This window comes from Sarcophilus harrisii, chromosome 2 (genome assembly GCF_902635505.1).
Source record: "Sarcophilus harrisii chromosome 2, mSarHar1.11, whole genome shotgun sequence".
NCBI lineage: Eukaryota > Metazoa > Chordata > Mammalia > Dasyuromorphia > Dasyuridae > Sarcophilus > Sarcophilus harrisii.
The window spans coordinates 142,399,132-142,424,063 of record NC_045427.1 but is presented as its reverse complement, the minus strand read 5'-3'; the positions used below and the strand labels follow the sequence as shown (position 1 = coordinate 142,424,063).

Here is a 24,932-nt window from a genome sequence, read left to right as displayed (position 1 = left end):
AATGACTGAGCCACTTAATTAGTGAGTGTTAAATTGAATCTGAGTAAGTGACTGATCAGCCCCTTTTCCATAATTTAGCTTATCAAGTTTCCTCCTTCCTACTCTTTAAATAATAGAATTCCTACTTATTCTAGGAAAGCTTCCATACTTAAGGGGAAAAGGGTTTGGGGGAACAAGTCTTATAAAACCCTTTATATTTACTAACCCATGAAATATATTAAACTTGTTTATATTTTCCATTAAAAATATAACTTATTTTTCATATCAATTGAATATCTCCTAAAAAAAAAAAAAAAACTTGTCCACATTAACATTAACCTCACAAACAATTGAGCTTTCCTCAGTCATTGGGGTTACTTATTCCCCTATTCAGGCCCCACTATTTGCTTTATGGTAAAAATTTCACATTTGAAATTATCTAATTGTAGCCATATCTATTATTTTTATTAATAAATTATGTATAAATTAATCGCTAGACTTAATTTCAGAATTTAGTCAGCCAATATAGGAACAACTTTCGAATTAATGTACATGCTATGTTACCCACCACTTTCTGCATGAAACCTTCCCTGATTCCACCTCCTGTTCCCCACTGCAAAAGCCCTGCCCTACCAACAGCTTTGTTTTTATTTTGTATGTAAGTACTCTTTCAAAAACTCCTACAGTCTATAAAAACTGTTATTGTCTCTCAAAGAGCAATATGAAAGAAGTTAGATTTAGACCAATACCGCATACTTTATACAAATGGGTAAATGACCTAGATACAAAAGGTCATATCATAAACACATGAGAGAAACGCAGAAAAAGAATACCTATCAGATCTATCAATAAGAGAAACATTTATGACCAAAGAATAAAAAAAAATCACAGAAGATAAAATGGATGATTTTATTTATGACATGTTTTTGTAGAAATAAATCCAATATCACTAAGATTAAAAGACAAACAGCTAATTGGGGGAAAATCTTTGCAGCAGGTTTCCTTGATAAAGTTTTTGTTTTCAAGCTACATAAGGATCTTATTTAAATTGAAAAGAAAAAGAACCATCAACCAATTGATAGGTTAAGGAAGTGAATAGACATTTGTCAAAGGAAGAAACCCAGGTTATCTCTACTCATATATTTTTAAATGCTCCAAATCACTAATCAGATGAGTGCAAATTAAAGCAATTCTGAGATTTCACTTCAGACCCATCAAAATGGCAAAAATAACAAAAAGTGATCAATATTGGATGGTCCAATATTTGGAGGATGGCCTCCAAAAAGAGGCACCTTGATCATTGCTGGTGTTCTCAGTGTTTATAACCATTCCAGAAAGCAAATTGGAATTATACACAAAAACGTTTCTTGAGAACATGTGTAGTATGATTGAGTTTTATCACTGTTGGGTTTATGCCAAAAGGGACGAAAAAAAGAAGAAAAGGTATTTTTTGTAAAAATATATTTATATCTATATGTATATGCATGTGTGTGAGTGTGTGTGTGTGTGTGTGTGTGTGTGTGTGTGTAGAAGCTCAGCTCTTTTTGTGGGGGCAAAAAAATCCCAAACCAATCTACCCCTAGAAATCAAGGGAATGTACATCAAATGAGGAATGACTGAATATATTATGGTATTTGGATGCAATGGAGTGTGTTATACCATAAGAAATGAGGAAATTGATGTTTTCAAAAAGACATGGAAAGCCTTGAACTGAGGCAGAACAAAGTGAGCAGAACCGGTAGAACAATTTATACTATGCTATCCATATGATAAAATGAACAATTTTGAGAACTTCTATAAACTAATACATAAAATCAACAGAACCACTACAATTTATAGAATTGGAAAGACAAACAGAAAGCTGTAAGAACAATGATCAATATAATGACCATCAAAGACTCCAGCGGACTAATGATGAAACTTTGTGGCTTACAGAGAAATAAAGTATTTAAGACACAGAATATGTGATGTATATTTTTGTGTATAGTCTTTGAGGAAATTCATTTTTCTTGACTAGGCTTATATTACAAGTATTGTAACAACTTATTGTTTTTCTTTTACTTTTTTCCAATGGGTTGAGAATATTGATTTCTGCAATTTCTAATGATAATTTAAGTTTTTAAAAAGAGAGAGATGTGGTTAATGCTACAGATGTGAAATATGAAATTCATTTTCAGATGGGATCATTATATTATGAGTTTTACTTAACCGTTTCATTTTATTACAAGAGACCTCATAGTGTGGGAGTAATTTATAAATGCATGAAATGTAAAAACAAAATACATCAATAAAACTAAAACCAAAAAGAAGTGGTGTTTGAACTGAGTCTTAAAGGAAATGAAGGGTTCTTTTAGAAGAGATGGGGAAGGACTATATTCTGACCATGGAGTATATAGTCAATGCAAAGGCATGGAAATGGGATTAGAATGCTTTGTATGAGGAACAGTAGGAAGGCCAGTTTGGATCATCATAAATGAAAAGGAATCATGTGCAATAATGCTGGAAAAGAGATGAAGGAGGAGAACTAGGAGATAATATCGTAAGAGTTCAGATAAGAGAATATTGAGGAGTCAGAAGAGTGAGTAATTAATAGTATCTCATGTTCCAGAGAGGTCAAGAAGGAGAAGAACTGAAAAAAAGATCATCAGATCTGGCAATTCCAAGATTATTGATAAAAGTGTTGGACTTGCAGTCAGGATGATCCAGGTTCAGATTTTACGTCTAACCCTAGACAAGTCACTTAAACCTTCTGTGCCTCAGTTTCCTCATCTGTAAAGTGAGGGTGTTGGATTAGATAGCCTCTGAGTCCCCTTCAGATCTGGGTCTATGATTCTATGATCTCTGTGGTTACCTTGGAAAAAACCAGATCCCTCTGCAATATCTATATGCCATATTTCTCATAACAGAAGAATATTGTAAATAATATTCTAGGGGAAATCTTCTCCCAGAAGGGGAAGCAGTTTTGTTTAGAATATCTGAACTGCAAAACATATCTTTGATCCACTGAAAAGTCAGGTTGAGCTAGGTAGGCATTAGGGCACTGACCCAATGTAAATCTAGTCCCTAGCTGCATTACTGATATTATAACCATGGGCAAATCTTAAATCTTTCTATGCTTCAATGAACACATTTGTAAAATGGGGAAAATATTATCCACCCACCTGCCTTAGAAAGTAATTGTTATTATCGACCAAGATAAAGGATGTAAAAATGCCTTTGAGTTTGTGATATACAATACAGTTCCACCCAATTTGTGTTAGTGACCAATTCTAGGGCTGGTTGTTTCCAAGAGAAGGATGAAGGACAGCTTCAGCACACAGAATAAGGATTAAAGATTCAAAGCAGATGATGGATGCTTGTCTCAGTTTTGTGACTGTGATTTTCCACTCTCTGGGCCTCCTCTATAAAATCTGATGCCTAAAACCCATTCCAATCCCAAATCCTGTGGTCTTATTCCATTTCCTTAGTTCCCTACACAGGAAGTACAATAGCTACTTACTTCTAAGTGTCCTTTTCTTGAAAAGACTCCTCAAATTAAAATCTCTTCCAGTCAGTCCTGTCATATGCCTGCCTTTTCCCTAAAGTGCTTTAGGGTATAGCTTTTTTTCTTTTTCATCTTAATCCTTCTCTAATTTGGCTTAATGCTCTGTCTACTTTTGTAGTTGTTTGAGCACAGGTCTCATTTCCCCTATTGGGTTGTAAACATCTTTAGGTCAGGGACCTTGCTCATGTTTGCATCTCCTTCACACAGTAAGGCACATACATAGCAGGTGGCCAATAAATATTTGTTTGAATTGATGTGGAAGGGAGGGAAGGAAGAAGAAAGGGAGGAAGGAAAAGGAGACATAGGAAATTCAGCACCATTATTAGGTTGAGATAATAGCTGGGAAATAGCTACAAATAACACATACAGACGTACATGGTAAGGGTTAGACTTTAGCCAAAAAAAACATGTGAATTGAAGAGTTCAGAAACAGTAAGCCAAGGGAATAGAAATTTATTTTGGAGGTTTGGGGAGAAGAGCTTGGAGGAAAGCTAACAAGCTATTTTTGTTCTTGGGTAGAAAGCCTTGGTCCAAGATAGCTGGTGACCTATTTGTTCAGTGTGAGATATAAGAAGCAGCCACAGTGATGTTTTAAGATATTCTCTTCTTGAGATGTGTTGCCAGGTTTATAAGTGGAAGTGAAAACAAGGAGAATATAGACTACCAGCCTTGGCATCCTTTGGAGAAAGAACTACAGCTTAGAACTAGTTTTATGAAGCTGGAGACTTTTCTTCTTTTTATATGCTCTGAAGCCTCAGGGAAATAATAGGGGTGGGGGAATAGTAGGGAAATATAACTTGCAGAGTTTTTTTTCCTTCTAGATCATGATCATATCAGAGCATGTAAAGGGGCATGCCCCCCATGTTCAAATACTGAACTTTCTGGGGTCACTAGCTCCTCCGTTTAAGGAAGTGTTTGTCTCTCACTGTTTTCTAAACTCTGGGTCTTGACTTCATTGATCTTCGCTGGTTCCTGAATTCAGAGAGCTAACATACCCAGTAAATCAGAGAAGTAGAAGATCCCAAAAATAGTAGGGACCAGTGTGCCATCTAGCCTAATCCATGCTTGAGAAAGAATTCCTTCTACAACATGTCAGATAAGTGATCATCTAGTATTTTCTTGAAGGTCTTCCATGAAGGGAAACCTATCACTTTCCCAAGCAGCCCATTAAGAAACTCTTGTTGTTAATTTTTTACTATCAAATCAAATTTTGCCTCTTTGCAACTTCCAAGTTTTCCCTAATTATTTTTCAATCTGACTTGGCCACTGTTACATTTTCTTTCCTGTATCCTCTTCACTCTTCTGTTTTTCCTCTGTCTCTTTATATTTCAAAACATAAGTGTTCAAGAGACAAGAGAATATGTTATTGTAGAGTCATTTCAGTCACATCCATCTCTTTGTGACTCCATTTGGGATTTGCACTGGAGTGAAGAGTGAAGGTTGACTCCTAGATTTTAAGCCTGAGAACCTGAGGGGATCCTGTGATCTCTCATTTCCTGGGTAGCTGGAGAGCAGAAGGTCACAGGTGGCCTGTTCCCTTTCAGCAGGGGAAATTTAGGCTTCAGTCTCATTCATGGAATGCTTGAAAATCCAACCACTGACCTCCTCCTACTCCCAACTGCCTTGGTGCTACTGTGCAAGAGCAAACAAGTTCCCAGGCTGCCTTTAAGTATTCCCACAGTTTATCCTCATAAGCTTTGTGATAGCATCTCCATGGTGAATGTAAGTCCTTCCCAGATAACTCAGTGGAAGTAAACAGAGACTAATTGCTCCAAACCACCTGAACAGGGAAAAAGAGGGCCCCAGTAGAGATGGTAGAGCCTTTACCCTCTGTTTCATGACCTGTACTTAAATCAGTCTTTTAATGTTTCCTTAGAGTAGATGAGCACTGGGATGTGACTACAGCAAGCCTGATTAAGAACTGGCTCTGGAGAAGATCAAGGCAAAATCTGGCACCCATCTCCTATCAGGGATGGCTTAAGAGGAACAAAATCCATCTTCTTAATGGCACAGATGGGTGTACCACATGACCTACTGGAAAGTTCTTGCTTGAATTATAGGACAGAAGTTGGTTGTGCCCCAAAGATTTTATAAGCCAGCTCTTTGGCAGGATACGATCCCCAGACTTAAGAGTGGCCATTTCTTGTTCCCTGGATGGTAGAAATAATAGTTTCCATTTACATAGTTACCAAGAATTTTACAAGTATTCTCTTCTTTGATCCTTATAAAAAAAACCTTATAAAATAGGTGGAGAAAACACTATTACCTTCATTTTACAGCTGAGGAACCAAGATCACATAGCTAATAAATGCTAATTCTTTTCGCTCATGTCACCAGGTATGTTTTTTACCCTCCTCAAATTTTCTTAGAGCATTTTGTAGATCTTTGTCCTTTGCCCACATTGCAATTAATCTTCTATAATACTTAACTATACACACAGTATACAAGAGAATGTAAGCTCTTTAGGGGCAAGAACTGTGACTTTTTTTTATCTTCCTATCCCTAGGGTCCTGCACAGAAACTTGAATATGAGGAGATGCTTAATAAAATGATCTATTGATGATGAAAATAAAATGATGATGACTGAATAAAGGAAACAAGATTTTAACCCAGATATTATGACCTCAAAGACAGGGAGTCATGCACTATATCATGCTACCCATGTCTCTGGTTGGTGCATCCTTGTGTTAAACCTGTTCCATATTGAAACTTCCTTTTGGAATAATTATAAGACCAGTGCACAGAAGCATTTAATAAATAATTGAGCCAACCTGTCAACTGTGTTTTGCCTCATGATTTCTTTTAAAGCACTGATGTTGCATTTTCATTATAATCCCCTTAACACAGTAGCATTTTTTAATTAAAATTCTGTATCACTGAGCAGACTGTCCAACATAAGCTATATGTTCTTTGTTCCAAAAATCCAAATATAATAAATGTGCCATTCACAATTGTTTTCCACTGGGCTGCTTATTAAAAATATTATATTTTGATGAACAAAAACAGGTGAATATTCATAGCAGGGGGTTGTCAAAAATGAAAAATAACCTAACCACAACATCATATCCCTTCCAGTTCTCAGAGGGGGAAATGTTGTCAGGTGTCAATTTGGGATGATTATTCCTAAATTCACATTTCTAATATTCTTGCATCCTGTTGTGCATTTTATTTTCAAATGTCATATTTTATACATAAAAGCAAAACCCAGTGTGTACAAATATTCAGGACAGGAATCAAAGGGAGCTTAAGAAAGATATGAATTATACTCCATATCCTCCAAAGCCCCTTCCAACTCTGAGATTCAGTGTTTCAGATTAGATACATCACCCATGATGTAAGCCACACAAGTAGCCAGGAAAAACCTAAGCACATGGGATTGAGAACTAACAGAGACCTTACAGATCATCTAATGTAATGCCTTCTTATAAGAGATGAGGAAACTGTAGCCCAGAGCACTGGAGTAATTTGCCCAAGATCACATGGGAAGTTAGTAGTGGAGGCAAGACCTATACCATGTTCCCTTCTAATTGTTCTTCTGGCACTAAATCTGAGTCTCCTTACTCCTTTCTGTAGAACTTCCAGAGGCTCCAAAGGATTTCCAGGACAAGGAGGATAAAAAAATAAAAACAACTTCTATTGCTTTATGGGGTAGAAGTAAATGGAATCCTTGAATATCCCAGAGACCGATTATTCCCTTTTCTCTCTCGCCTTTATCCCTTTTTGATTCCTCTATACTTTCAGGTTATTGACATTCTGAGTTGAGGAGGTCAGACTGTTAGAATAGTTTTATTGTTGTTGAATCATGTTTGTCATGCCCAACTCTTCATAAGCTCATTTGGGGTTTTCCTGGCAAAGATTCTGGGGTGGTTTGTTGTTTCTTTCTCTGGCTTATTTTACAGATGAGGAAACTGAGGCAAACAAAACACCTCAAATCCAACAAGTCCCAAACTGACTCATTATCTTCCCCCTGACTTCTCTTTACAACTTCCCTGTTTCTTTTGAGGACATCACTGTCTTTCCTGTAATTGAGATTTGAAATATCTTAGTCATCCTCCAAAACTTCCCTCTCCCTTAACCCCTGTATCCAATCATTTGCCAAGTCTTATTGATTTTAAATCCATTACCTTCCTCAAATCTATATCCTTCTCTCTATTCACATGACCACTAAGTTAATTTAAGCAGTGGAAGTTCTTACCTGAACTATTGAAAAAGCTTCTTAACTGATCTAATCACTCTGGAGAACAATTTGGAACTACACCCAAAGGGCTAAAAAACTATATACCTTCTGACCCAGAAATAGCACTATTGAATCTGTATCCCAAAGGGATCAAAGAAAAAGGAAATCTATCTGTATAAAAATAATTATAGCAGCTCTTTTTAGAGTGGCAAAAAATCAGCAATTGAGGAAATGCCTAATCATTGGGGAATACCTGAACAATTTGTGGTTTGTAACTATGATGAAATACTATTGTTTTATAAGAAATGGTCGGGGAATAATTTCAGAAAAACTCTGGGAAAACTTACATGATTTGATACAAAGTGAAATGAACAACAGAACCAGAAGAACACTGCATATAGTAATGGCTATATTGTAATGATGATCAACTGTGAAAAGCTTATCCAAGACAATTCCAAAGGATTCATGATAAAAAATGCTTTCCTATTCCAGAGGGAGAATTTATGAACTCTAAGAGCAGATTAAAGAATATTGTTTTGTACTTGCTTTTTTTTCCCTTGCTTTTTTGTATCATGGCTAATATAGAAATATGATTTGTTTACCTCACATTTATATCGAATATCATATTGGTTGGTGGAGAGAATTTGGAATTCAATTTTTTTTTTCAAGAATGTTAAAAAAAATCAACAGGAACATTAAAAAAAATTAAGAACCTCCTAATTTGTGTTCCTTTCTCTAATTTTTCCAGCTCTTACTTGATCTTCTTATTGATATTACTACAACATAGGACTGATGATATTACTCTTCTGGGACAAGAAGATCCATTGGCTCTGTTTGGTTTTTAGGATAAAATACAAACATCTCTTGCAATTAAAGCCTTTTCAAACCAGTCTGCATTTCCAGCTCTATGGAGTTGAACTCTATGAACTCTAATTGCATACTCTATGCTAAACTGGACTATTTATTCTTTCTATATATAACAGTTAATCTCCTACTTCTGAGCCTTTGCAGAGGTATTTCTTATATCTGGAAGACCCTTTCTCTTCACTTTTGTAAAATATTTAGTTTCTTTCAAGGCTCATTTTACAATTCTACTTCCTACTTGTTTTCTATCCTGATCTTTCCAGTCTCTTGGAAACTACTTTGTGAATAAATATGGTTGTTGTCCTTCATTCTCAAAGAGGACCAAAAATGATATCACTATGTTAAAGTAGAGTTACAGTGTGTCTGACTGTGGGTGATCAGACTAATAAGAGCTCTGAATGCTCTGTCATAGGTTGGACACAAATAGTCCCTATGGACATTAAGGGTGTACTCTCTAACTTTGCACATTAAATGTTTCTTCCGAGCTAATTCAATTCTGCTTTGTTCATAGAGCATTGTACCTTCTCTAGTACTAGATGCTGTACAAAATGCCCCCCCCCTTTTTTTTTTTACAAAAATCTCATTTGATTCTTAGAATCTATGAGGTATTATTAATTAAGTTTTAACTGAGGAAAATGAGGCACATAGAAGTTGTCATTTGCCCACAGTCATATAACTAGTAAAGTGTCTGGGGTCAAATTTGAATTTGTCTTCCAGTGCTTCACTTCAGGTCCTGAAAATAGTGGCTCTTTTTGTTTCCATAGCTAAAACCATTGTCATCTTCCAAACTGTAATCTTATCATGTTTAGCTTGTCCCACATAAGCAGGCCCATGTATATTTTCAGTAGTTTCAGCTGAAATCTGTTAAGAACAGATGTGGAAATGGGCCTGTGGAAACGGGCCTGTGGCAATGATCCTGCAAATGTATTTTTCCATGAGCCACTCTTTTCTTCTTCTTCTCCCCTTTCCTTGGGGAAAACAGAAAGTGGAGCCATTATTAGAGTGGCTATTAAATGCTTCTGAGTCTTACAACTAGTGTTTATCATTGGCTTTCAAACAGCAATTTAGCACATGAGGCACTGAACACAAAGAATCTGCTAATAGAGGGTATTTGCACTAGAACAATGTAGCAGAGATGGATTGAATGTAATAATCCTCTCCCCAGCTGCTACCTTCCTTCCTATAGACTATGGGCTAGGTCTCCTTTCTGTGACAACAAAAACAACTCCTGATCCGTGAAGTTAACACTCACTGGTCCATTGGAAATGAGCCCTATGAAAGCCACAGTTGCTGTTTTAAATGGTCCATTTCAAATTCCAACACTTTACCCCACCTCTCTTCCATCTTACTCTTCTTCCTCCCCTCTTCTTTTGCTATCTGTGTCTACAGGTGTTAGGAAGGACCGTTGTTACCAGCTGATTTAGATCCAATCTTAAACATGGAGTGGTTGAGCTGAGAGAGACCTTAAACTCATTAAGTTCCAAGATCTATATTCTAAGTCCTTCATTTTATTGATAGGAAATGGAGGTGAGGAGACTTGCTTGTATTGCTAGTAAATAATGGAGGTGGAATTATTTTGTGTTTTTAGTATTTATCAATATTTTTCTTATATCACCTTCATTTCTTATTTTTTTTCTCTCCCTGCTCCCTCTACCCTATATAATAAGAATTTTTTTTAAAAGGGAGAACAAACAGTTCAACAAAACTAACCAAAGTCAATTAAGTTTGACACAATATGTGATATTGCATACCCATAGTCCCTCATTCCTTTAAAGAAGGAAAACAAGTATATTCTTACATCTCTTATTTGAAAATTAAAATTTCCTAGCATTTTTGTGGGATTTTTGTTGTTATTTTCATTTACATTGTTGTAGGTATTATGAATGTTATTTTTTGTGGCAGTTAGATGATATAGTGGACAGAATGTTGGACCTGGAGTCAGGAAAACCTGAGTTCAAATACAGCTTCAGACACTTAACTGTGTGGGCAAGTCACTTAACCTCTTTTTGGTTGCACATATTTAACCTATATGGAAGCATATTAATCTTTTAAAAAATCAAAGTGTTACTTAAAACTTCCAAGCTGTACCAAGGTGACAATTATAAAATATCATTATCATTAGGTAGACCATGGCCCCCCCCAAAAAAGAAATCAAAGTTTCTAGCTCCAAGACACCCCATCCATTCACTGACATTTATTGAAAGCTATATGCAAGACACTATGATTGGAGCTATAATACAATAACAAAGAAGCTTATTCTACCTGGTTTCAAAAGAGCTTATAGGGGAAATAAAGCATACTTGAAAATAACCATAGCAAAATAAAATGTTATGGAAGTTCGGAATGAGAAATGATGAGAAAAGGCTTCATGAAGGAGGTTCAACTAGGAATTGAACAGTAAGGAAAATTCAAGATGAAAGGAACAATATAAACAAACTCTTAGATGTAGGAAAGTCTAGGACGTATTTGTAGAGTTGCAAATAGGAAAGTAGGCAGCTAGATGGTGCAATAGAGAGCGCACTAGGCTTGGAATCAGGAAGATTTATCCTCCTAAATTCAAAACCAGCCTAAGACACTTATGACCCTAGCCAAGTCATTTAACTTTGTTTACCTCAGTTTTTCATCTATAAAATGACCTAGAGAAGGAATCTTTGCCAAGAAAACCCCAAATGGGATCATGAAGAGCCAGACATGACTCAAATGATTGAATAACAAACAAGAAAATAGCCTGTGTGTTTGAGATTTAGTATTTAATGAAGAATTTGATTTTTCATTATCCCTTCCCATGAAACTGTGTAACATTTTCTTTTTGGAAAAATGGATTAAGGATTTATCTCTGTTTATGAAAGCATGCAATCATACAAAATTAGAACTCTAAGGTACTTTGAAGATCATCTGGAACTATTCCCTTATTTTACAAATGAGAAAACTGAGGCCTAGAATTCTAAAATGGCATGTCTAAGATCGTGCAATGAGCAAAGCCAATGTTATCCTGATGCTTCTTTAGTTCTAATATAACCACAACCACATTTCCTTTCCCAGAATGATTTTTACTGAGTATTCCTATAGCTATGTCTTTTTAAAATAATAATATCCCAAAGGACTTAGATTACTATGTTGGATAACTATTTTTGGAGAATCCCAAGCAAAATCCAAAAGCATCAGAAACTACCCAACGCCTTCTTGGATCACTTTTGAAACTTAATCTCTAAGAATGGGGATTGTTTGGTCACTTAATTTGAGTCTGAGTCCTTGGAAACCAAATTGAACCCCCAATTAAGTAATACTCAGTTAAAAGCCTCTGGAAAATGGGCTGTGGATTTTGCTTTAGATCCAGACTCAGTAGGGAGAATAGAGGTACATGCAGGGCACAAGCAGGAAGAAAATCTCCATGAACTTTCACCCTGCCTTGACTGGTTTCAATGTTGTCTCAAACCACTTCTGAATCAGACTCAGAAATTCTTAACCAAAAGGGACATTCAAAACATAAAATTCAGCCTTCTCATTTTACATATAAGTAAACTGAGGCCCAGAGAGGGGAAATAGCTTGACCAATGTCACACAGTCAGGCAGTGACCAAGCTGGAACTAGAACCAAGATTTTTTTTTCAGAAAATAGGGCATGTTCCATTACATGGCAGCAGCAGTTAATGAAAGCAGTTGGTCCTCAGAGACTTTAAAAAAATTGCTGCTGAAAATACAACCTTATCCTCTGCGGTGTTTTCCATATGAACTGAAACTGTGCAGAGCTAAGTAATGAAAACCAGCATTGAATATAAATTACAGAGAACGGCAGAGTAATGATTATAAAAAGGTATACGAGGCATAACCCATTAGTGAACTCCGTTTCTTACAAAAATTAGATACTGAAAGTTGGAATACAGTCACAGTGTGCCTGGATGTATTCAGTGGTAGCAGTGACTAATAAGGCAGCTAAAGATCTGTTAGCGTTTTTCCTTTTTACTCCAACTTTCATAAGTTAATAATTCATGCATTAAAAATTGTTCCATCCATGCTTAAAAGTGGTATATAAGAGCTCAGCAAATTGTATGGGAGTGAATTTTTTTTGGGGGGTGGGCATTGTTACTCACTCTATTTAAGTTGGCTCTTTGTAAGTTGCAGGATTGGGATGTCAAAAGATTCCTTCCTCAGCCATGCATTTTTTGGTAAGACTTAGGAAGGTTGAGGATTGATTATTCCAAGCAAATTTGAAGAGCAAAGACCAGCTTCAGTGATATTAATAGGAGCCAAGGAGGAACAAAGTAGGGTAAGGGATGTTTGTTGTTGCTAGATTCAGTCACACAAAACTGTTATCATATTAGCAAAAAGGCCCTTCCTGATTTTCCAAAAACGTGCCTTGTGGCTAACACTGGCCTTGCACCTGCCAGATTTCTTGGACAGAACCAAAGAATGTTGCCTGCACCCTTCCTTTTTGCTGTGTTTTAGCATATTCTTGGAGTGAACTAGGAAATAGAGGACTGAAAAAGAATATCCAAACACAGATACATGTGATTTGGAAACATAGCATGGAGACATGGAAAATGATTTATCTTAAGGATCACTGTAATCATGTGGCACAAGAGATCTTTAAGATTTCTTGCCTTCACTGACCAATGTTTCAAATAGGCAGTGCAGTAGATAGAATACTAGACTTTGACTATGGAAAACTTGGATTTAGATCTGGCCCCAGACACTGACTGAACTGTGTGACTGTGGCAAGTTATTTAATTTATTTGTAAAATGAGGGAACCATGGCACCTATCTCACAGAATTGTTGTGAGGCTCAAGTGAGATGCTATTTGTAAAGAGCTTTACAAACCTTAAAGTGGCATATACATACTGGATTTTATATCATCATCACTGGTTCCAAATTGCCAAAGTATTTTACTTAAATTGTAGCAAGGTAGTTGCTAGCACTATCCCTAGTTTATAGATAAGGAAATTGAGAATTATAGTGATTTGCCCAGAACTACATAACTATTAAGTTTCTCAGGCTAGATTCTTTTTCTAAGTCTTCCTTAATCCAACTCCAACTGAATTTTGACAGTATCCATTCTACCTTGATTGTCGCTAGGGAAAATGCACCAATTAGTTCATTTGATGCTCACAACCATCCTATGAACAAGGCAAGTCTAACCCACTTTTCAGATGAGAAAATAGAGGCTCAAAGATATCAAGTACTTTGTCCAAAGTCTCAGAATGAGTGGGAACCAGGATTTGAATCTGCAGGATCTCTGAATTGGAAGGGACCTCAGAAGCCATCTAATTCAATCTGCTCTTGCACAAGAATCTCTTCTATAACCCACCCTGGTTGTGGCTGGTTATTCAGCTTTTGTTTGAAGCCTTCTAGTAAAGGGCAATCCAATTGCTTCCTCCAGAGGCAAGCCAGTCCACTTTCCCAGCGCTCTGATGATTATGGAATATTGGATGGCTATTGGTGGTAGTGATGTTGATGATGTTATTTTTGATGGTATTGTTGTTAGAGTTGTTGTTAGTGGTAGTGGAAATGCTGCTGCTGTTGCTTTTATATCAAGTTTTAATTTATCTCTTTGTATCTTCCATTCAATCAGTCTAATTGGCTCCATAGATAGAGTGTTTGACCTGGAGTCAAAAAAACTTAAGTTCAAATTCAGCTTCAGATACTTACTAGCTCTATTTGCTTTAATCAACTACAGAGGAAAATGACCAACCATGTTAGTAACTCTGCCAAGAAAACCTCATGGAGACTATACAACATCAGGTCATAAAGAAGCTTCCAGCACAACTGATCTCCTGAATAAAAACTATCTTCCACTTATAGTTCTCCTAATCGTTAGGGGACTAAATGCAGAATTTTCCATATTTCCCAGTTAAATTAAATCCTGTTGGTTTCATCTCAACAGTCCTTCTTGTCCATTATCCTTAAACTTGATTATCATTTATCTTTTTCTTCTTTATCATTTTCCCTTTCCCTCTATCACTTAGAATTCTCTCCTAGATTTTCATGATGGATAAATTCTTGGACCTGAAATCAGGAAAATCCGGGTTCAAATCTCATCTTTGCCAACTGTGGGATCGTAGTTAAATTCTTCATCTCCCCAAGGCTCTTAGGATTCCTCATTTGTAAAACAAGGGGGCCCAATTATTTTGACTTCCAATGTGGTTTTATTTTTCAAACTCTCACTGTGGTACCTTCTGCATTTTCATTTGCTGCTATCCCCCATACCTGACATTCTCCTTCAAGCAGCCTTTCCAAGTTCCCCAAATGTCTTAAGACTTGAGCCTTCCCTCTGCTGATTATCTCCAATTTATCCTATATTCATATTTTTATGCTTTGTTATTTTCACATTGTCTATCCCCATTAGATGATGAGTTTCTAGAGAGTAAAAATGCTTTGTTTGTATTTTGCCTTTCTTTATATTCCTATTTCTTAGTATTTGTTGGTGTTTAGTGGCTTTTCAGTCATGTCTGATTTTTTTTAACCCCATTAAGAGTTTTCTTGGCAAAGATACTGGAGTGGTTTTCCATTTTCTTCTATAGCTCTTTTTTTTTTAACAGAAGAGGAAACTGAGGCAAACTGGGTTAAGTGACTTGTCCAGGATCATACAGCTATTAAGTGCTTCAGATTGGATTTAGACTCAGGAAGAGGAATCTTCCTGGTAGTCTCCAAACACTATCTGATTTAGGGCTTAGCATAATGCCTGGTATGTAGGAGGTACTTAATAAATGCTTGTTGACTAATTAATTTTGACTTAGGGTTTAGCATAGTGCTTGGTATATAGGAGGTACTTAATAAATGCTTATTGACTAATTAATTTTGGAGTGCTCTCAGTATATAAATGTTTCTTTAAGTTTTCTTTTTATGTTATAGCATCTGAATATGTGTATGTATTTGTGTATGTTTAAAGATGAGATCTGAAATGAGATTGAGATTATAGAAAAGTAATTTTTTTCCTTCTTCAGGCTTTCCAGTTGACATAGTGTTAGGTTGCTTCAGTTCCACATTACTCAGGATTGCATCACATGGTTTTCAACCACATTGTGAGTATGTGCACTACTAGCAAGTGACTTTCTCTACAAGACCAGAATAGCTGGAATTTCAGATGCAGTACTTGTCAAGAATACTGCGGCATTGCATATGGATGGATCTTGATTGGCATTCTCTTAAAAATTATTTTTTAAACTAACAAGCATTTCCTTGTTCTCCCTCTCATTTCCCTCTCCTTGAAGAAAAGAAATAGAAAAACAAAACCCTGGTAACAAATATGCATAATCAAATAAACCGAATTCCCAAAGTGGCCATTTTCAAAAATATGTCTTATTCTGCATCTTGCATCTATTATTTCTGGCAGGAGGGAAATGGCTAATACTTTCTTTTCAACTTGCATTGTTGGAAATCAGATTTAGAGTGTATACCTGTGTTGTTTTGACTTGTTCTACTAAGCGTCTTCTGTCATTTTAAAACAGTTGTTCTAAGCTTTGGGACTCTGAACTTAGATTTTAAAAAAAATTAACAGCCACAACAGTAATTTTTCTTTTTTATTTTCTAAATCTAAATTTCTAGATGAAATTTAGTGTTTTATTCAATTATAAATTTAAAAAAAATATTCTGACGAAAGGTTTGTAGTTTACAAGATCACTAAAAAGAATTGTGTTGCAAAAAAATTTAAGAAGCCCCCCCCCCCTCCAATAGCTCCTAGAAATTATTTTAGGAAAAGAAGGAAGGTAAGCAATGATTTTTCACTAAAAGAGAAAAACCTGAACATGAAGCTTATAGGTCTAGAGCTCCCAGATCTTCTGGAGTACTAGGGTTGGGCAGGCAGGCTGCTGCTCATAAGATCCATGAGAGCAATATGGACAGCTGTGGCATCAGAGCTAATAATCACTTTCACCAGGCTACAGTTAACTACAGGCGGTCATTCTGGTTCCTGGAGCTAAGCATCATGGGCCCCGTGAACTTATATGTTACTTATAACACCCATTTTCCCCTATGTTCTATCTCCTCACAGTCCTACATTACTGACCGGGAGCCTGACAAACACATGATGGTCTTGGGATGCTTCCTAGAAATGAGAATGTGAACAGAAAAGCAGGAAGGCCACAGAGAATACAAGAAGACCCAATGTAAGGTGAGTGTCTGTTGCAAGGGGAAAATTGATCAAGAGTTTGGCCTATTTTTTTTTTTAAACTAACTTCCCCAATACTGACCTAATGCAGCCATCTCCCTTCTGGCCAAACTTTATGGTCAGTTGAGATTCAAAATCCTGATGATATTCCTGTAACTCAATCATTGTAAATGTGAGCTATGCTAATTTACCAGGAACATGTTTCATAATGCTTTGAAATTTCTTTAAGAGCAGAGGCTCTTAATCTGGGGTCATTAGATTTATAGAAAATCTATAAATTTTGAATGGGGGGGGGAGTAAATCCTTATTTTAATAGAAATCATTTCCTTTGTAATCCAGTGTATTTTTATTTTGTGCATTTAAAAACATTATTATGACAAGTTCATCAATTTTACCAAACTGTCAGTAGAGTCCACCACACAAACAATATTAAAAAGCAATTCCTGGAATAGAGGGAGTTCTTTTCTTCCTCTCATGAACTTAGGAAATTTCCAGTGAAGAGTAAGCATTTAACAACTATTTTGATCAGTAAGACAACATTGGGAACTAAGCAACTAAAAACATGTTTCATTTCTTCTCTCCCTTCTCTTTATTTCCCTATCTCTCCTGCTTCAAACACACCCACCCGTATACCCACACTTACGTGATTTTGTTTAATAGACATGAAAAAACCTTGAAACTTTTATTTTTAAATAACATGCTGTGGTGGTCAGAATATTTTCTTATTTTTAGTATTATTTAAGAAATTTAATTTTTGTTATACTAAATAAATACTGATAAAAAATATATGTATATAAAACATACTCAAGGAGTATGTAAATGAAACAGTATTGTGTATAGCTTTTCAAAACACCTTGTTAGTTCCCAAAGATATCCCATTTGTCTATTTTCCTATAAACTTAAACAGAATATTTTCTTAAGTAAACTAGATCATAAAATGTTAGAACTAGAAGAAACCTTGGAGATCATCTTGTCTAATCTTTGCCATTCTCCCACCCCTCATCACCACCATCACACACACACATACATACACACACACACACTCCCCTTTTGTCCCCCTCTGTCCTCCTCTGTCCTCCTTTCTCCTGTCCCTTTTTCTCCTCCTCTCTCCCCTTCTCTTTTCTCCCCTTTTCTCCCTCTTTCTCCCCCTTCTCTCCCCCTCTCTGCTCCTGTCTTTCTCTCTCCTCCCTGTCTCCCTCTCTCCCATTCTCTCTACTCTCCTCTGTCCTCCTTCTCTCTTCCTCTCTATCCCCTCTCCTTCTCTCTCTCCTTCTCTCTCTCCTTCTCTCTCTCCTTCTCTCTCTCCTTCTCTCTCTCCTTCTCTCTCTCCTTCTCTCTCTCCTTCTCTCTCTCCTTCTCTTCTCTCCTCTCTTCCTCTCTTCCTCTCTCCTCTCTTCCTCTTTCTCTCCCTCTCTCTCCCCCTTCTCTTGGCCTCTGTCCCCCTCTTTCCCCCCTTTCTGTCTCCCTCCCTCCTTCCTCCCCCCTTCTCTCTCCCTTTCTCCCCGCCCCCTCATCATTTCTCTCTTCCTCTCTCTTTCCCTTTCTTCCCCTCTGTCCTCCTCTCTCCCCTTCTCATTTTGTAGCTATGAAAATCAAGGTTTAAAAATCCTTGCATTTTTCCCTTAGGAGTTTCCTCATCTGTAAAATGGGGATAATAATAGTACCTACTTAGCAGGGTTGATTTTTAAGGTCAAATATGAGATAATACATATAAAGTAAACATGAAAGCACTATATGAATGACAGTTGTTATCATCATCATCATGTAAGGATGTTTTTTTTTTAAAGGCTATGCATTTTCCCAGTTTTAGAAATCCTCTATTCATTTCAGAGAGTCTGATAATTAATGGAAAATAAACAGAAAGAGAAATGCTGATGATACAGAATTTTGCTACAATGCATTTATTTATATTTTTGAGGATTGGTGTTTTTCAAGTAAAATTTTATTGGCATTTTGTTTCCACTTCAACCTACATTTCCTAATGTATCTCTTCCTTTAGCTGCCCCCTAGAAATCCATGTCTCACAGTGGTCCTACTTAGTGGTTCTTAAAAACAGTGGCCCAAAGAGTTTGTGTTAAACATTTTTAATGGCATCTAAAGCAGTAACTTTTATAAATATTTTTATCTTCTGTGACAATAAGAAGGTGCATGTTTGAAGCCCTATAAATTTGCAGTCATTGTAGTAATTACACACACTTACTAAGTAAAGCTAAATGAGTAGAATAAGCATTTGTTAAATTACCCAGGGGCTTCACAATATTTCTTTTTGTTATTAAAAACAGTTTGTTGAATGGAAAACTCTGGGAAATACTGTCCTATAATGAAACATAAAAAAGGTGGAAAAAAAAACAATCTAGCAAGAACAACTGAGACATCAAAAAGTTTGACATTATATGTGGTATTCCACACCTATAATTCTCCACTTCTGTTCAGAAGAGGGTTGAGAGAAAGGTTAGGGGTTTAAGATAGAAAAGTACTTCCCTCTCAATTGCCCTTCCTCAATAGTACAATGATTTTATCCCTATTTTGTTTAATGAGAAAACTCATGAAAGGCTCAGAAAGATGCAGAGAATTGCTTAGTCACTAAAGTAGTGACAGAGTTGAGATTTGCATCCTAACCTAGTCTTTTTGGATTTCATGTCCCAAGTAAGTGAGACAGTGAAAGAAAACTCTGTACCTGCAGTCAGGAAGGCCATGGATTCAAATCCAGCCTTGCTAGCTGTATGGCCCTGGACAAGTTACCCTTTCAGCCTCAATTTCTCTTCTGTAAAATGAGGAGAGCACCTACCTCCAGGTTGTTGTGAGGATCAAATAAGATCATATTTGTAAAAGTCTTAATATAGTCCTTGGCATACAGGAGGCATTTAATAAATGTGTGCTCCCTTCCCTTCCTTTTCTTCTATCATAGCATGCATTTTTTTTTACAGGGGATATAGATTGCATGATATGGGAAACCGTTTGTCACAACAATATAATTTCACTGAAACCTTTGAAAGGACTTTTTTCTTTTTCTAAATGTTATACAAAGGTAAGTAAGCTGTAAAGAAAGTTTTGTCTGGATCAGTGTAATGAAATTTAGTGAATGGTTACCACAATTACTACAAATATATAGCAGTGGTATTATCTCAAAGGGAGTCAGGGAGCCAGGTGAACAATTGTTCTTTTCAGTTTCCTCCTACATTGCAATATTCTTATGATATTTAAATGACTTTGGGGGACACAATGGTGGTGAAAGTTAGACCTGCTGAACATACCATATTCTGTCCTCCACAGTCTATCCCTTCAGCAGAGTGCCCTGGCATGTGATATCTGAGAATATCTTAGGTTAAAATGCAAAATATTAAAATGAAAAATATTTCCTACTTTGTTTTTTATTGTTGCTTAGTGAAAAAAAAAATTTAAGGGTCTTTCAAAACTCCAAATTCTTCCATTGTGCCTGCTTTTAACACAGGGAGCTACAGCCATCTTTAATAGAAAGGATATACTTATCTGAAGGTCATCAGACCCAGGCTCAAATCTTAGATTTGATGGTCTATTTGGGATCCAGGAAAGTCAATTCAGCTTTGGGAATTTCATTTTCCTATGCACAATGAAAGTGTTGGGCTAGGTGATAGACTTCAGTCTATGAGCCTAGGATTCTAATCTGACATTTCCATCTCTTTATCTCTGTGTAGTGATGTAATTTAGTAACTACATAATATTCAGCAAAACACTGGATTTCTCTGGGCCCCTTTTCCTCATTTTTCAAGGAAAGGTTTGACTAAATGATCTCTATAGTCCCCTCTATAGGACTCTGGATCTTGTGCAACTGTATAATTTACGAGCTGTGTGAACACAGGCAAGCCATTTCATATCATGGAAATTTGGCCTCTTTATCTATAAGATGGGGATAATAATGCTGCTTCTACATTGTCTCCCAGGACTGTAGAGGAGAGTACTTTTTAAATCTTAAAGGACTACAGAAATATGAGCTGTTGTCATTCTACATGAAAGAACCTCAAAAAAAAATTCTGAGTGATTTTTATGTTACTTCTCAAAAGAGAGACATTCTTATTTAAATTACCACAAGGATTTGAAAACCAGTGTTCTAATAAGGACCTGATGATACTCATGACTCATATTCCATTAAAGAAAAACCATCCCAAAGAACACATTCTCTGGAAATTCTCAATATGGAAGTATAGGTACAAAGTCTCAGAACAAGTTTCTTATTTATTAATCCTTCCTTAAGATGAAATATGGTTGACTTTTTCTCTAAAAGAAGACAAAACAGAACAAAACAAAAAAAGAAATGTGAGGGCATGGAGGAAATCAGTCAACAGAACAAACTTTCAAGAGGAGGTTTAAGGAGTCCTTGGCAGGGGCAGAGCCAAGATGGTGGAGAAAAGGGAGCAACTTGCCTGAGTTCTACCCTAAACCCCTCTGAACACCTTTAAATAATGCCATAAAACTATTTCTGAAGAAACAGAAGTAAAAAAAGGATAGGGCAAAATAATGTTCCAGTCAAAGACAATTTAGAAGGTCAGCAGGAAAAGTTTATCACACCTGGGTGAGAGTGTAGCATAATCCAGTACAGGCTGAGCCAGCACAAACCCAGCCTTAGCAAATAAGAAACAGATTTTGGGAGCCATTGAATCAGCAGTTGCTTCTGAAGGTCTCAACTCATAGTCAGTAAAGAGATCAAACAAATGAGCAGAAGGTGACTGCAAGGGGCTCTTTGCTAGCACTTGAGGTGGGACTCTATTACTTTGTGAATATTTGCATCTGGGTAATGGCAGTTCCAGGATGAAGAGGAGCACTAACATACCAGAGCCTGCAGACACCCTCCTAACAATTCTAGGGCAGAAAAGAGTAATTGTGCTTGCTCACAGACCCAGAATACAGACCAAGAGAGTAGTAATTGCATTTCTCCTTGCATCATATCACTTTGAAAAAACCGAAAACTTACCAGTCCCTAGAAGAATTTCTGAAAATAACTGCACAAAATTTGGGACATGGCTTGGAATAGTGAGCCCCCCATCCCTGAAGCAGGGCTCTATTTTAACAAAGAGTTCTCAAAGTCAAGAAATGGTCTGGGAAAATGAATAAACAACAGAAAAAAACCTCTGAGCATACAAAGTTACTATGGTGACAAGGAAGATTAAAACACAGCCAGAAGAAGAAAACAAAATCAAAGCTCCTATATCCAAAACCTTCAAGAAAAAAAATATGGATTGGTCTCAGACTATGGAAGAGTTCAAAAAAGGATTTTATAAATCAAGTAAGAGAGGTAGAAGAAAAATTTGGAAGATAAATGAGAGTGATGTAAGAAAATCATGAAAAACAAATTAAAGGCTGATAATGGAGACCAAAAAAAATACTGAAGAAAATAACAACTTAAAAACAGATTAGGTCAAATTGTAAAAGGAATTATAAAACGTCAAGAATGCCTTGAAAAGCAGAATTAGATAAATGGAAAAGAAGGCACAGAAATTCATTGAAGAAAATAATTTTTTTAAAAAAATTAGAACTGAGAAAATGGAAGCTAATGATTTTATGAGAAATCATTCAAAAGAACAAAACAAAATCAAAAGAATGAAAAAAATAGCAGACAATATGAAATATTTCATTGGAAAAACTGACCTGAAAAATAGACATAGGAGAGAGAACTTAAAAATTGTTGGGCTATCTGAAAACCATGATCAAAAAAGAACCTACACCTTTCTTTCATCTTTCAAGAAATTATCTAGGAAAACTTTCCTGATATTCTAGAACCAAAGCTTAAAATAGAAATTGAAAGCATCTACTAATCATCTCTTGAAAACTCCTAGGAATATTTTGGTGAAATTCTAGAGTTCCTAAGTCAATTAGAAAATATTGCGTGCAGCCACAAAGAAATAGTTCAAGTATCATGAAGCCATAGTCAGGATAACACAAGATATAGCAACTTTTACCTTAAAGGGATCAGAGAATTTAAAATTTAATATTCTATATTATCAAAGGAGCTAGGACATATAAATATCTATCTATGTATATAGATACAGATATGAGAAAGAGAAAGCCTAAGTGTGAGTTGAATATGAAGGGATAATATCTAAAAAAAAATTAAGTGGTGAGAGAGAAATGTATTGTGATAAAGGGAAAGAAAGGTAGAATAGAATAAATTATCTCATATAAGGGAGGCAAGAAAAAAGCTTTTTACAATGGAGGGGAAGAAGAAGGAGATGAGGGGAAAGGAGTGAAGATTACTCTCATCAAAATTGGCTCAAAAAGGGAATAACTTACTCAATAGAGTGTAGAAATCTATTTTACTTTTAGGAAAGTAGGAGACAAAGGACATAGGGAGGGTATGAAGGTGGCAATGTGATAGAAGGGAGGGCAATTTGTAGAAGGGGATAGTTAGAAGCAAAACACTTTTGAGGATGGATGGGGTGAAAGGAGAGAGAGAGTAGAATAAATAGGGTGGAGTATGAAATAGGATGGAAGGAAATACATTAAGCAATAGTAACTGAAAAAAATTTTTGAATCAAGTTTCTCTGATAAAGGCTTCCTTTCTCAAACATAGAGAACTGAATTAAATTTATTTTTTTCTTTTTTTTTTTTTAATAGTAACTTTTTATTGACAGAACCCATGCCAGGGTAATTTTTTTACAACATTATCCCTTGCACTCACTTCTGTTCCGATTTTTCCCTCCCACCCTCCACCCCCTCCTTTAGATGACAAGCAGTCCTATATATGTTAAATATGTCGTAGTATATCCTAGGTACAATGTATGTGTGCAGATCCAAACAGTTGAGAGCTAAATTAAATTTAAAAGCAAGAACTATTTCCAATTGATAAATGATCAGAAGATATGAATAGTTGTCAAATGAAATAAAGCTATACATAGCCATATTTTTTTAAATGTTCTGATAATTGTGGAAATGTGTATAGAAGAACTGCACTGTTTAACATATATTGGATTACTTGCCTAGGGGAGGGAGTGGGGGGGAAGGAAGGGAAAAATTTTGGAACACAAAATTTTGCAAGGTAAATGTTGAAAATTATCTATGCATATGTTTTGAAAATAAAAGCTTTAATTAAAAATGCTCTAAATCACTATTTTTATTATAGCTTTTTATTTACAAGATATATGCATGGGTAATTTTTCAGCATTGACCCTTGCAAAACCTTCTGTTCCAACTTTTCCTCTCCTTTCCCCACCTCCTCCCCCAGATGGCAGGTAGACCAATACATGCTAAATATCTCTAACTCACTATTGATTAGAGAAGATGCAAATTAAAACAGTTGTGAGGTACTACCTCATTTTTATTAGGTTGATTAATAGGGAAAAAAAAGGAAAATAGCTAATGTTGGAAGGGAAATGGAGAAAATGAGACATTAATGTATTGTTAGTGGAATTGTGAATTGATTCAGCCATTCTGTAGAGCAATTGGAACTATGGCTAAAGAGCTATGAAATCATGCATACTCTTTGACCTAGCAATACCACTGTTAGATCTATATCGCAAAAGAAATTTTTTAAAAAGAACAAATATAAAGGAAAAGGATCTAAATGTACAAAAATATTTATAGCAACTCTTTTCTGGTGGGAAAGAATTGGAAATTGAAGGGATGCCCTAAAAGGGGAAATATCTGAACAAATTATGGTGATTATAGTGGAATACTATTGTGCTGTTAAAAAAAATTGAGCAGAATGTTCTCAAAAACCCTGGAAAAATTTCTACAACATGGAAAATGAAAAATATTATGTACACAGTAGCAGCAATATTGATCCAAGACATCTCTGAAGGACATATGATGAAAAATGCTATTCATTCTCAAAGAAAGAACTGATCATTCTGAATATAGATTGAAGCATGTTTTTTATTTTTCTTGAGGTGGTTTTTTTGGTCTATATTTTCTTTCATAATATGACTAATATGAAAATGTTTTACATCACTACATATGTAGAACCTATATTGAATTGCTTACCTTCTCAAAGAAGGGGAATATGAAGGGCTGAAGTGACAGATTTGGGACTCAAAGTTTTAAAAACAAATATTAAAAATTGTTTTTATATGCAACTGGGGAAAAATAAAATATTAAATAATTTTAAAGAGGAATTTTAGGGAGTTTTGAAAATCAATTTTATTCTATTTGAGCAATACTTCCTCAATAAGTTTCAGTGGCATTTGGGTGTTTCAAGTAAAATTTTATGTGAAGTATGAATAGAGGTCTATAAGAAAAAGACAAATGTTAATAGGAACATCTCTAAAATCTTAAATAATAAATTAGTTTTATTG

General features: G+C 35.8%; 1 long non-coding RNA gene across 11 annotated transcripts in view; it reads left to right on the top strand.

The window, feature by feature from the left end:
* LOC116421439 overlaps nucleotides 1-24,932 on the top strand; it is a 635,315-nt gene that overhangs the window by 445,243 nt on the left and 165,140 nt on the right. For 10 of the 11 annotated variants that reach the window (XR_004231803.1, XR_004231802.1, XR_004231799.1 and 7 more), the window contains 2 exons: nucleotides 16,552-16,671; nucleotides 19,596-19,696. This is a non-coding gene — a long non-coding RNA (uncharacterized LOC116421439). The remainder of the gene's footprint in view (nucleotides 1-16,551; nucleotides 16,672-19,595; nucleotides 19,697-24,932) is intronic. The other variant, XR_004231808.1, reaches the window with a different exon arrangement.